Consider the following 14616-nt stretch of genomic DNA (forward strand, 5'->3'; position numbering starts at 1 on the left):
CTTATTTATCTTCTTCCCATGTCAGCCAAAGATCTTAAAAGCATTATCTCTGATTAGTGTCTCAATGTCTGTACCTCCCACTTAACCTCCTACTCTGAATGTACTCCTCCCCACTCACCCAACAAAAATTACTCTCTGTGATGTCTCTGTCTTGTTCTCTCACCATTGCTTGGTATTCTGCACCACTTCCTTCTCGTTCACCATCATAATACATGCAATATTTAGTGAGCACCATATTCCAGCCACTTTGTTAAGTACTTTGTGTGCATTATTTGCTTGTCGAAACCTCTCTTCCTTTGGCTTCTGTCATATAATACTCCTCTGATTTCCTTCTACTGCTCAAGTAGGTGCCCTTCAGTTTCTTTGCTTATCCTCATCTCTGTGGCCTTTTTTTCTCTTTTCTTTTCTTTTTTTTAAAGTTCATTTAGTTTTTGGAGAGAGAGAGAGAGGATCCCAAGCAGGCTCCATGCTGTCTGTGCAGAGCCCAACGCAGGGCTCAAAGTCATGAACCGTGAGACCATGATCTGAGCCAAAACTAAGAGTCGGACACTAAACGGACTGAGCCACCCAGGAGCCCCTCTCCAGTCTTTAATAGATAAAGTTCTTCAAAAGCATCATCCTTATTCCCTGACTCTTCTCACTTTATACCACAGATAATTGCCTCATTCATGTATAACTATCTATACAGAGATGACTCCTAATTTTATTTTTACTTCATTAATATTTCAACATGTAAATCTTTGAAAATAAGAACTCCTTCTTTTGGTAAAACATAACCATAATACCATTATTATACCTAAAACAAAATTAACCATAATTCCTTGATATTAGCAAGTAGCTGGTCAGTGAGCAACTTTCCAATTGTCTCATAAATATCATAACATTTTCCAAATTTTATAAATTCAGGTTCTAATCCAGTTTTTCTCCTGATTGCAAACGTTTAGTGTTAATATTATCAGAATAAAGAGGAAAATCTGTAACCTGTCCTTCAAATTCTGTGTGATTTGTTTCCTGGCTTAACTGGTCAGCCAGATCAATAGAATCAAAGCTAGAAATCTCAAATGTTGTTTCACATCCAGTATCTTAAGTGGACATACAACTGATAATACCAAGTCAGAAAAGGATCTGAAACCCTCATGGTGAAATTTGCATCTTCTGGAGTTTGTTTTGACTCAAAGGAGGGAGTTGAGAAATATTGATGAGGGAAGTGATACATGTCTAGCTCATCGAAGGCAAATTAAAAGGCCTCAGTAGACACTACCTTTGGACAGCTTGCCACGTGTGCTCCACACCAATCTCCCAGGGTTTGGGGGAAATTGAACACAATTGAAACTGTTTTGTGTGTTATCCCTGGACAACCTTACAAGCACAGACTGCCTAGACTGACCTCTTTGCTACCAGCTAATTAGTTTATTTCTAAAGATGTGCAAACAAGACTCAGTTTTCCTAGACTGTCTGCATTTTTTTCTCTCAGAAGTACAGTTCTTTGCTTTTCCTTGCCAACAATCTAATTAATGACTGTCTCCCTCTATGTAACAAAATTTGTTTGCAGATAGATAAATGTCTCTGAGTTATTTATTCTTTGATAAGGCTTGGTTTCACTCTCAAATCTTTCTTCATTCTTTCTCACCTCAATACCTCTACCTATTCAATTGTTCAAGATGGAAATAATGGAGTATTTTCAGTGATTTCTTGTTCCTCACTTCTAGCTCCTTTCCATTTTTTTAAAATATGAAATTTATTGTCAAATTGGTTTCCATACAACACCCAGTGCTCATCCCAACAGGTGCCCTCCTCAATGCCCATCACCCACCCTCTCCTCCCTCCCACCCCGCATCACCCGTCAGTTTATTCTCAGTTTTTATCTAGCTCCTTTCCAATATCCAATTCATCACCAGAATCTGAATCTACTTTCAAAATATATCTTGATAGTAACCACTGTAGTCTGAGCCCAAACCATCTATTGTTAGCACTGTTGAAATTCTCTCCCAGTGGGTCGTATTTGTTCTTCCTACATTCATATTCATCTCCTTCCATTTCATTTCCCTGTAGGGGCAATAGTGTTCCTTTAAAACCCTATTATTTGGGGCGCCTGGGTGGCTCAATCGGTTAAGTGTCTAACTCTTGATTTTGGCTCAGGTCATGATCTCATGGTTTGTGGGATAGAGCCCTGCATCAGCTCTGTGCCGGCAGCTTGGAGCCTGCTTGGGATTTGCTCTCTCCTCTCTCTCTGGCTCCCTCTCCACTCTCTGTGTCCAAATAAATAAACATTAAAAAAAAAATACAATCCTATTACTCATTACATATCTCTTCCTGTTTAAAAACTTCAGATGGCTTCCATTATATATGATAAAATAAAAAAAATCATAAATCCTTAACTGGGCCTACTCTTTCACAGTGCCTGCTTGATATGGCTACCACAGACCTCTCTAAGCTGATCAGGTACTGTGTGCTTCCCTTACAACTATAGTCACGCTACCTTTTTTTCAAATCTTTTGGCAATAAACCTTTTCCTACCTCAGGACCTGGACACATGCTTTTCCTTCTGTCTTAAATCCCCATTGCTACTTTAGAAGTTGGCTCACATATCCCTTCCCCAAAGAGGCCCTTCCTGAACTTCCTACTAAATTAAGGATTCTTTTCTAAAGTCCTTCATAGTTCTAAACACAACTTACAATTTTAATAATTTACATAATTATTTGTTTCATAGCTTATTCTTTACTAGTCTATGAACTCCAAAAGGACAAGGATCAAATCCACTTAAAAAAGATTCTGTATAAGTGCCTAGTATGTAGCAGGCACTAAATATTTTGAATAGATGAATGAGGGAGATAAGGTATATGGAAGCATTTGGTATAATGCCTGACAATAAGTCAGTACTCAAGTTGATTTTCCTTTTTTATTTAAAACATTTATATCACATATTGGTCTTTAACAGAAGTTATTAGTTATTTTTTTTTAAGCTATGTATTTTAAATCTTTTTGGGTGGCTACAATCATTCCACTAGATGTCAGGCTAACCTAAAAAATTAATTGCTATAAAATTATGATTCCAGTGTTTGGTTGAGCTGTTAGATGATTCTCATATTTTTAATTTAATGAAGAGAGAGAATGTTTTTGTAGATACCTTTGAAATTGAAGTTGTTGATGCTGCATGATTATATATTGAGTACCAAGTATGTGATTCTCCTGTGCTGTTGAAGGTTATGGAGACTTTGGATTCTTTATCAAAGGATCGAACTCTATCAGTAACAAAATATATATAAAATATGATAATAAGATAATGGTGGCTGATAATATTAGTCAGCACTAACTACATGTGGAACACTGTTAAATGCTAAAATATTTTCTCTCATTTAATCTCAATTAACAAATTAGGTCAGTGACTACAAGTAGCTCAATTAATAAAGCAATCCTGTGACATAAAAAATATTACTAACCCCATTTCAAGAACTGGAGTTTGAAGGGGTTAAGTAGCTGTTCTTAAAAACTCTAAAAGAGATAGCATAATGTATCATAATTACTTATTTATAAAAATAAGTATTTATTTATAAAGATATTTTAATAATGGAGACTTGTCAATACTCATTGCCACTTAGAACTCAGGAATTTGTGTATGTGACAGATAAATAAATGATGTTGTTTGATAAAATCGATTAAGATTAAGAAGAGATTAGGGAATGGAGAGAGCATAGATTTGGAATTAGACTTTGGTTTACATCTCAGTATCAACATTTAGCTTTAGTCTGATCTTGGGCAAGTTATTTCATATATTTGAACCTCAGTTCTCTTATCAGTTAAGTGGGGATATAATATAATTCTTGCTTACAGTGCTAAAGTAAAGGTTAAATAGGTAAATATATGAAGGTGTCCACCACTTTTTGCCATGTAATAAGTTATGGTTCAATAAATTATACTTTTTATTACTTTTGCTATAAATGTCTCAATCTGAGAACAACAGATATTAATTTTGTGAATACTATGGGTAAAAAAAACCCTGATATTTTGGTCATGATAGATGAATATATTACTGGTCAGTAGAATAACAAGATCAAATTCATACTTGAATGACTTAAAATTTATGGATAATTTACATGCAAAGATAATTATTTAACTTTCAAAATTATTGAGAATATTTCCATTGAGGAGATAAGAATTAAGATTGTACTTAGTCCACATTTTTTAAGTACCCTTGGTGCTTGGGTATTATAATAAAAGAGGTAGAGAGAGAAATGAGATTTACTATCTTCTTTCCATGTTTATTACTACTCATCATTTATTAATATTAATATATTACTTCTTGCTTAGATTTCTCATTAATAGCCTCCCAAATAATCTTTGCATTTCAGTCGCCTTTACACAAGTTTGAAAGATGAATACTCCTAAAAGTACAGCTCACACCATATCATAACTTGCTCAAACATCTGTAGTTTCCATTGCCTACCAAAGTAAGGATACACAAATCTTGGTTAGAGTCATGTTGTAGACTATTTCCCTCATTTTTACCATACGGTATGCCTTTGTATCCAGAACTGGATCAAGGAATGTGGGCACACTAACTAATGTCTTTAATTTAACTTTATATTTAAAAAATATTTGCGTATTTATTTAATGGGGCTGGAATGAAATAGATTTTTCTTTTACACTTTCAGAAATTTTTCAAATTCAGGAAAATACAAAGAATAGTATAACAATACTTTTATTGCTCTGATTAAGAATTAAACATTGTTAATTTTTTATTATATCTTCTATTTTTCTTAAAAAAGGCTAAAACATTACTGTTTATGCTTAAGCCTTAGGGAACTAAACCAACACCCCCATTCCAATTCACCTTTCTAACTCTGACAAAGCTTCCTCTATGAAGAGTTTAATGTATATTATGCCTAAACAACTTTTAAAATACTCTTACTTATCTGTGCTTACAAACAAATATAGTATATGTTGTATGGTTTTAATTTATATACATGATACCATACTGTACCTATCTTTGTGCAATTTTCCTTACTTATCATATATTTGAAATCTCTTCAGTATAGATTGGGAATAGATATGATTTATTTTTTTTAGCTGTTATATTGGCCCATTTCACGAATACAGCACATTTAATTGTCCAGTCCCCTACTGATGGACACTTAGATTGTTTCCTGTTTTCACTGTTAAAAGCCATGGTGGACTGAATGTCTTCATGTATCCTGGAACACAAATATAAGAGTTTCTTTAGGGGGATCTCCTATAAATGTGCACATATTTTTTTATTTTACTAAATGCAACTAAATTTCTGTTAGCAGAAAGTCTATTTCCTCCCATTTTCATCAAAATTATTATTGGGTGGAATTAGTGTTTTTGTTTTGTTTTGTTTTGTTTTGTTTTGTTTTGTTTTAATCTGCACTTCTCTGATTACCTTCCAGATTGAGACTCTGTTCCTAAGGTGGTTGGCCTTTTCATTTTCCTTCTCTATGAATGTCCTTTGCCCATTTTTTGTTGTTGAATTGTTGATGTCTTTCCCAGCCCCCCTTCCTTTTTTGAGCCTGAAAATATCTGCTTCCTATTATCATAAACTTTAGTGTCTTTAAATTGTTTTTTTATTAAGCTATCAAAATTTATATATAATCATAATTCAAGAACTAAACTTTTCTTAATATTGAGTATTTTAATACATGGATGTGATGTGTTTCTTCATTTATTCAGATCTTTAAAATTTTTCTTCAAGTAAATAAAATTTTATGGTTTTCTGCATAACAGTCTTCTTCATTTTTAGTTAGATTTTTTTCCTTAGGTATTTTATGGTTTTGTTTATATTGTGAATGAGAATTTAAAATTTATTGTTTCCAAATATTGGCTTATAAATAGGAATATTAATGAATTTTGTATATTGAATTCTCATATGCATATAGTTTTGGTATTCTCTCAGGATTTTCTATGAGGATGATTATGGTTTTAAAATAACGAAAATTTTGTCGCTTAATACTCATACTTACTCATTATCTTGTTTTTCTACATTGGTTAGTGCCTCCAACATAATATTGAATAGGAGCAGCACTAGCAGGTATTTTGGTGCATTTTTGACATTCATAAGAATGCTTCTCATGGTTCCTAAAAATCATGATGCTTGATATAGAAATGTCTGGGGCACCTGCATGACTCAGTTAGTTAGGTGTCCAAATCTTGGCTTTGGTTTAGGTCATGATCTCCCGGTTCATGGGATTGAACCCTGTGTTGGGCTCCACGCTGACAGTGTGGAGCCTGTTTAGGATTCCCTGTCTTACTCTCTCTGCCCATCCTATGCTCCCATGTGCTCTCTTTCTCTCAAAGTAAATAAACTAAAAAACAAACAAACAAACACAATCAAACCCAAAACAACAATAACTCTGTAGCAGAGATGGAAAAAAATTTTTAAAAAATACACCCAAAAAAAAAAAAAGAATTGTCTAAGGGATGTCCACTCTTGCCACTGTTACTCAACATAGTATTGGAAGTCTTAGCCTCAGCAATCAGACAACACAAAGGAATAAAAGGCATCCAAATCAGCCAGGAGGAAGTCAAACTTCACTCTTTGCAGATGACATGATACTCTATATGGAAAACCCAAAAGATTCTGCCAAAAAACTGCTAGAACTGATCCATGAATTCAGCAACGTTTCAGGATATAAAGTCAATGCATAGAAATTGGTTGCATTCCTATACACCAATAATGAAACAACAGAAAGAGAAATCAAGGATCAATCTCATTTGCAATTGCACCAAAAACCATAAGTACCTAGGAATAAACATAACCAAAAAAGCAGAAAATCTATACACTGAAAGCTATAGAAAGCTTGTGAAAGAAATTGAATAAGACACAAAAAAATGGAAAAAGATTCCATGCTCCTGGATTTGAAGAACAAACATTGTTAAAACGTCCATACTACCCAAAGCAGTCTACATATTCAATGCAATCCCTATCAAAATAACAACAGCATTCTTCACAGAGCTAGAACAAATGATCTTAAAATGTGTTTAGGACCAGTAAAGAGCTGAATAGCCAAAGCAATCTTGAGAAAGAAAACCGAAGTTGGAGGCATCACAATTCCGGACTTCAAGCTGTATTACAAAGCTGTAATCATCAAGACAGTATGGTACTGGCACAAAAACAGACACTCAGATCAATGGAACAGAATAGAGAACCCAGAAATGGACCCATAAGCATATGGCCAACTAATCTTTGACAAAGCAGGAAAGAATATCCAATGGAATAAAGACAGTCTCTTCAGCAAGTGCTGGGAAAACTGGACAACAACATGCAGAAGAATGAACCTGGACCACTTTCTTACACCATGAACAAAAATAAAGTTAAAATGGATGAAAGGCTGAAATGTAAGACAGGAAACCATCAAAATCCTAGAGGATAAAGCAGTCAAAAACCTCTTTGGCCTCAGTCATAGCAACTTCTTACTCAACATTCCTCCATAGGCAAGGGAAACAAAAGCAAAAATGAACTATTGGAACCTCATCAAAATAAAATGCTTCTGCACAGAAAAGGAAACAATTAGCAAAACTAAATGGCAACTGACGGAATGGGAGAAGATATTTGCAAATGACATATCAGATAAGGGGTTAGTATTCAAAATCTATAAAGAACTTATCAAACTCAACACCCAAAAAACAAGTAATCCAGTGAAGAAATGGGCAAAACACATGAATAGACACTTCTCCAAAGAAGACATCCAGATGGCCAACAGACACATGAAAAACTGCTCAACATCACTCATCATCAGGGAAATACCACCATCAGGGAAAAACCACAATGAGAAACCACCTCACACTTGTCAAAATGGCTAACACTAACAACTCAGGCAACAACAGATGTTGATGAGGATGCGGAGAAAGAGGATCTCTTTTGCACTGCTGGTGGGAATACAAACTGGTGTGGCCACTCTGGAAAACAGTATGGAGGTTCCTCAAAAAATTAAAAATAGAACTTCCCTATGACCCAACAATTGCACTACTAGGTATTTACCCAAGGGATACAGGTGTGCTGTTTCAAAGGGGAACATGCAACCCAATGTTTTTTTTTTTTTTTTTTTTTTTTTTAATTTTTTTTTTCAATGTTTTTTATTTATTTTTGGGACAGAGAGAGACAGAGCATGAAAGGGGGAGGGGCAGAGAGAGAGGGAGACACAGAATCGGAAACAGGCTCCAGGCTCTGAACCATCAGCCCAGAGCCCGACGCGGGGCTCGAACTCACGGACCGCGAGATCGTGACCTGGCTGAAGTCGGAGGCTTAACCGACTGCGCCACCCAGGCGCCCCGCAACCCAATGTTGATAGCACTATCAACAATAGCCAAAGTATGGAAGGAGCCCAAATGTCCATCAACAGATGAATGGATAAAGAAGATGTGGTATATATATTCAAAGGAGTATTACTCGGCAATCAAAAAGAATGAAATCTTGCCATTTGCAACTATGTGGATGAAACTGGAGGGTATTATGCTAAGTGAAATTAGAGAAAGACAAATATCATATGACTTCATATGAAGATTTTAATATACTAAACAGATGAACATAAGGGAAGGAAAGCAAAAATAATATAAAAACAGGGAGGGGGACAAAACATGAGACTCTTAAATACAGAGAACAAAGAAAGGGTTGCTGGAGGGGCTGTGGGAGGGAGTATGGGCTAAATGGGTAAGGGGCATTAAGGAATCTACTCCTGAAATCATTGTTGCACTATATGCTAATTAACTTGGATGTAAATTAAACAATAAATAAATTAATTAATTAAAAATAACTGTCTAGATACTTGTTCCTTTCAAAAACCAGTTCTGCAAGTTTTTCTTTTTAAAAAATGTTTACTTATTTATTGTCTGTCAACTCAGAGCCTGATGTGGGGCTGGATCCCACAAATGGTGAGATCGTGACCTGAGCTGAAATCAAGAGTGGGACATTCAACTGAGTGAACCACCCATGTGCCAAGTTTTTCTTTTTTAAAAATCACAGATAGGTGGTGGAATATATCCAATGCCTTTTCTGCATCTCTGGAGATATTCAGCATTTTTTCTCCTTGAATTTATTAATATGATGAATTGCTTTGATAGGGTTTCTTCTTTGTTATTATTATGAGTTTTAGTTTTTTTTAATTATTATTAGTTTCTTCATTTCAATTAGAGGTCAGGTATAAAATTCAATTAATAATTTTCCTTAGTTGAGGATAACCTATCATCACTGGAGCATGGCTCCTCTATCATTTCTTTGAAGTGGTACCCTTTTCTATTGCCTCGGAGCATAATATTTTAGCAACACAATTAAAACAAAATTAATATTGTGAACAGGCTGGCCCTATATAGATGTTTGCGTTCTGGGGACCAGCCAAAATTATAAGGATGACAAAGTTGTCTTTGATGCCTTCTGGCCTACCTTTTATTTTCAATTTAAATTGTAGTTAATATACAGTGAAATACTGTTTTCAGGAGTAGAATTTAGTGATTCATCACTTACATACAACACCCAGTGCCCATCACAACAAGTACCCTCCTTAATACCATCACCCATATGGCCCATCTTTCACACACCTTCTTCTGTCAACCCACAGTTTCTTCTCTATCATTAAGAGTCTCTTGTGCTTTGTTTCCCTCTCACCTCTCCCCTCCTTCCCTTATGTTTATCTGTTTTCTTAAATTCCACATGAGTGAAATCATCTGGTATTGCTTTCTCTCACTGACTTATATCACTTAGCATAATACACTGTAGCTCCATCCACATTGTTACAAATAGCAAGATTTCATTCTTTTTGATGTCTGAGTAATATTCCATTGTGTGTGTGTGTGTGTGTATACACACACACACACACACACACACACACCACATCTCTTCTATCTATTCATCAGTCCATGGACATTTGGGCTCTCTCCATAGTTTGGCTATTGTTGATAATGCTACTATAAACATTGGGATGCATGTACCCCTTTGAATTTGTATTTCTGTTATCCTTTGGGTAATACCTAATAGTGTAATTGCTGGGTCATGTGGTAGTTCTATTTTGAGTTTCTTGAGGAACCTCCAAAATGTTCTCCAGAGTGGCTACACCAGTTTGCATTCCCACCAACAGTGCAAGAGGGTTCCCTTTTCTCTGCATCCTTGTCAACACTCATTGTTTCTTGTGTTATTAATTTTAGCCGTTCTGACAGGAGTGAAGGTGGTATCCCTGTTCATCAAGGATATTGGCCTGTAATTCTCCTTTTTAGTGGAGTCTTTGTCTGGTTTTGGAATCAAGTAATGCTGGCCTCATAGAATGAGTTTGGATGTTTTCCTTCTATTTCTATTTTTTGGAACCGTTTGAAAAGAATAGGTATTAACTCTTCTTTAAGTGTTCATTTATTTATTTTGAGAGAGAGAGAGAGAAATAGATAGTGGGAGAGGGGCAGAGAGCGAGGGACAGAGAGAATCCCAAACAGGCTCGGCACTGTCAGAGTAGAGTCCAATGTGGGGCTTGAACTCACAAACTGAGATCATGACCTGAGCCGAAACTAAAGGTTGGATGCTTAACTGATAGAGTCACCCAGATACCCCTTTACTCTTCTTTAAATGTTTGATAGAATTCCCCTGGGAAGCCATCTGGCCTAGGACTCTTGTTTATTGGGAGATTTTTGATTACTGATTCAATTTCTTTGGTGGTTATGGGTCTGTTCAAATTTTCTATTTCTTCCTGTTTCAGTTTTGGTAGTTTGTGAGTTTCTAAGAATTTGTCCATTCCTTACAGATGGTCCAGTTTGTTGGCATATAATTTTTCATGGTAATCACTTATAATTAATTATATTTCTGTGGTGTTGGTCGTGATCTCTCCTCTTTCATTTATGATTTTATCTATTTGGGTCCTCTCTCTCTCTCTGTCTCTCTCTCTCTCTCTGTCTCTCTCTCTGGTAAGTCTGGCTAGGGGTTCATCATTTTTGTTGTCTTTCAAAGAGTAAGCTCTTAGTTTCATTGATCTGTTCTGTATTTTTTTGTTTATATATTATTTATTTCTGCTCTAATCCTTATTATTTCCCTTCTTCTGCTAGCTTTAGGCTTTATTTACTGTTCATATTCTAGTACCTTTAGGTGTAAGGCTGGGCTGTGTATTCAGGACCTTTCTTGCTTCTTGAGATTGGCCTGAATTGTAATATACTTCCCACTTAGGACTGCCTTGCTGCATCCCAAAGGTTTTGGACTGTTGTGTTTTCATTTTCATTTGCTTCCATCTATTTTTTAATTTCTTCTTTAATTTCCTGGTTAACCCATTCATTTTTTAGTTGGATGTTCTTCAACCTACATGTATTTGAGGACTTTCCATTTTTGTCTCCCCATGTGACCCATGGGATCCTCAGACGTTGCTGCCTGTTCCCAGGGCTCTGCCCTGCTTCCTTACCAGAGCACCACCAGGGCCTGACCTCTGAAACTTCAGACTCTGTGCTCCACTGTTTATAAAAGACTGTAGGCTCTTGTGTGTGTTTTCACTCTTTCTCTCTAGCTGCTTTTAGGCAGAGTGCTTTCTTTATTAAAAAAAAATTTTTTTAACGTTTATTTATTTTTGAGAGACAGAGCATGAATGGGGGAGGGTCAGAGACAGGGAGACACAGAATCTGAAACATGCTCCAGGCTCTGAGCTGTCAGCACAGAGCCCAACACAGGGCTCAAACTCATGGACTATGAGATCATGACCTGAGCTATAGTTGAAGTCAGATGTTTGACTGAGCCACCCAGGTGCCCCAGGGGGAGTGCTTTCTTATGCAAACACAATGTGCTGCTCTCTCTTCCCCTTTGTCTTTCTCATCTCCACAAGAAGGGTTCCCTCTCCTCTGTGGCACCATGGCTCTTCTCTCTCCCTATTCACCTCTCTATACCATGTACCTGCCACATTCTTTCTCTCAAGTTATGCAGATTGTACTGTTAATCCTCAGATCAATTCCTAGGTGTTCAAAATGGCTTGATGTTGATCTGTGTTTGAGGGACGAGACAAGTCCAGGGTCTTCTTACTATTCTGCCATCTTAACTCCTCTGTCTCCATTGTATAATTTTACTTATTTTTATTTCACTATCCACTACCCTTTTCCATTTCTCCTTCCTTCAAAGCCTTAGGCTTTATGATGTTTGTAATATATGCTGGTAAACTAAAGTGTTATTTTTTTTGCATATGTCTATGTGTTAATGTATAGAAATGGTATTGTCTTGAGACCGCACTTTGTTTCAACCCTTTTCACTCAACAGTGTATGTTTAAAATAAATTTTGTTGCTGTATATGCATCTATTATATTATTGCTAAGTGTAGTATAGTATTTCAGATTCTGTATCCATTGCATTTACTTCTCTATTCCCCTAGGGATGGACACCTAAAGTAACTTTCAACTTTCTGTAACTACAAAATAATACTGTGGTGAATTGCCTTTTCATTAGTGTGCTGGTTTCTTTGATGTTTATACCCAGGTGTGTGATTGTTAGAACATTGGACAAGGTGTATATTGAATTCATTAAGTACCATCAGACTATTTTCTATAATACTGCTTCAGTTACACTCCTCCAGTAGAGGATGAGAAGTCTTATTTCTTTACTTTCTTACCTATAATTGGTATTATCTATCTGATTTTTAATTTGTATTAATCCAATGGATGTTAAGGCATATTTTGATACTGTTACAATTGGTATTTCTCTGATTCTAGAGCATTTGTCTGATTTATACACTTATTTGCCTTTGAACTACCTTTCAATGATTTGCCTACTTATAACCTTTGTCTATTTTTCTATTGAGGCTTCCTTTGCTTTTGTTATTCATTTGCAGCTCTTTCCTACACATGCCATGTATTAATTCCTTAGCAGGTTTTAAACATTGCAAATATCTTCTCTGGACTGTCAGCTGTTAATTTTGCCTATGATGTTCTTTGTGAACACACTTTCTCAATTTTGATGTATGTAAACCCATCATGTTTTTTTTTTTTTTTTCCTTCTTAATGTTTCAAGCCTTTAGTTTTTGAAATCCTTTAAGCCCTAAGGTCACTCAGGTATTTTTCTTCATTTTCTTCTATTAGCTTTTAAAATTTGTCTTATCTAATTGAGACTTCATTCCAGATAGGATTCCCCAGTGAATATGGCATGTGCTTTGTGTATAGCATGAATTAGGGACTACTACTTTATTCTACTAGATATATGGCGCTAATTTTCCTAATAGTATCTGGAAAGTAGTTGTGGTGTGACCTTACTTTTCTGGTGAAATCTAAAAAGAACTGTTGATTTTCAGTTATTTTTTTTGTTGTTATGAGAATGGGGTGATGACCTCTAAGCTGTTTACATGTGAGACCAGTGCTGTTGATTTTTATAAATTGACCTTGTGTCTGGTAACTTTACAGAATTCTCTTACTAGATTGAATTATTTGTTAATTCCATTGGATTTTCTATGTCATCTACAAATAATTACAGTTTTGTATATTTATTTCAAATTATTGATTCTTCTATTCCTTTGTTTTCTTACCACATAAGAATCTTTCCTCAGTGGCTACTAAAGTTCTATAAATGATTTCTCAGTATAGTGGCCAGATAGCTGAAAACAAATTATCTCCTGACCCTTTGAGACTTTCATAGTAAACGATAATTTTTTTTAATGATTTTTAGGCTCTTAAATAATTTATTTTCCTAGGAATTTAGAATTTTACCTCCCTGGTACCTAATTTCTTATCCTTACTTGAAGATTTAATGCCCCCTTTTATTTTTAAATGATCAGAATTTGACATTAAGGCTCACAATATCAGGTTAATAAAGTTTTCAAAGGTTTCATTTTTTAAACTTATTTTTGTATCATTTAGTTATTTTTTATAATTTATTTATTTATTTCGAGAGAGAGAGAGAGAGCAAGTGGGGTAGGGACAGAGAGAGAGGGGAGAGAGAGAATCCCAAGAAGTCTCCACATTGTCAGTGCAGAGCCTGATGCAGGGCTTGAACTCACAAACTGTGAGATCTGTCATGATCTTGGACTCTTAACTGACTGAGCCACCCAGAACGCCCTCAAAGGTTTTATTTTTAGTGAAGAATGATAGTTAAATTATAATATACTTTTATCTATGTATTGAGATGACAATTTTTCTTTTTAACCTGTTAATGAGATGAGTTATGTTGATTTTCTAATATTGAACCATCTTTGGATTCTTGGTATAAATTCAACTTGGTCATAATATATAATAATTTTTTATATATTCTTCTGGATTTGGTTTACTAATGTTTTATGATTTTTGTCCTGACTTTTCCAGATATATCATATATAGCTTCTTCCTTTCACACATTCAAAGAGTTTTTGAAATCTTTCTGCCTAGAAACAAAGGATTTTCTTCTAATATAACAGTTACTCTCTGTATTTCTCAGAAAAAAAATCACACTATTGCTATATTGATAGCTGAATTTACATTTTATTAGAGGGTTATAAATTGGATTGACATAATTCAGTTAATTTCCTGAAAGGCTATGTGTTGATTCAGATCACCATTTAAGTGGTTATTTTCATTATATCAGGTCCTCACGATACCACATGCACATTATATTTTGTGGTTATTTTTTGTTGTAGCAGGCCAAATTTGGTTATCTCTGATGCTATGAAAATATTCATTAATTTTTTTCCTTTT

The sequence above is a fragment of the Panthera onca genome, chromosome C1 (genome assembly GCF_046562875.1).
Source record: "Panthera onca isolate mPanOnc1 chromosome C1, mPanOnc1 haplotype 2, whole genome shotgun sequence".
Classification (NCBI taxonomy): domain Eukaryota; kingdom Metazoa; phylum Chordata; class Mammalia; order Carnivora; family Felidae; genus Panthera; species Panthera onca.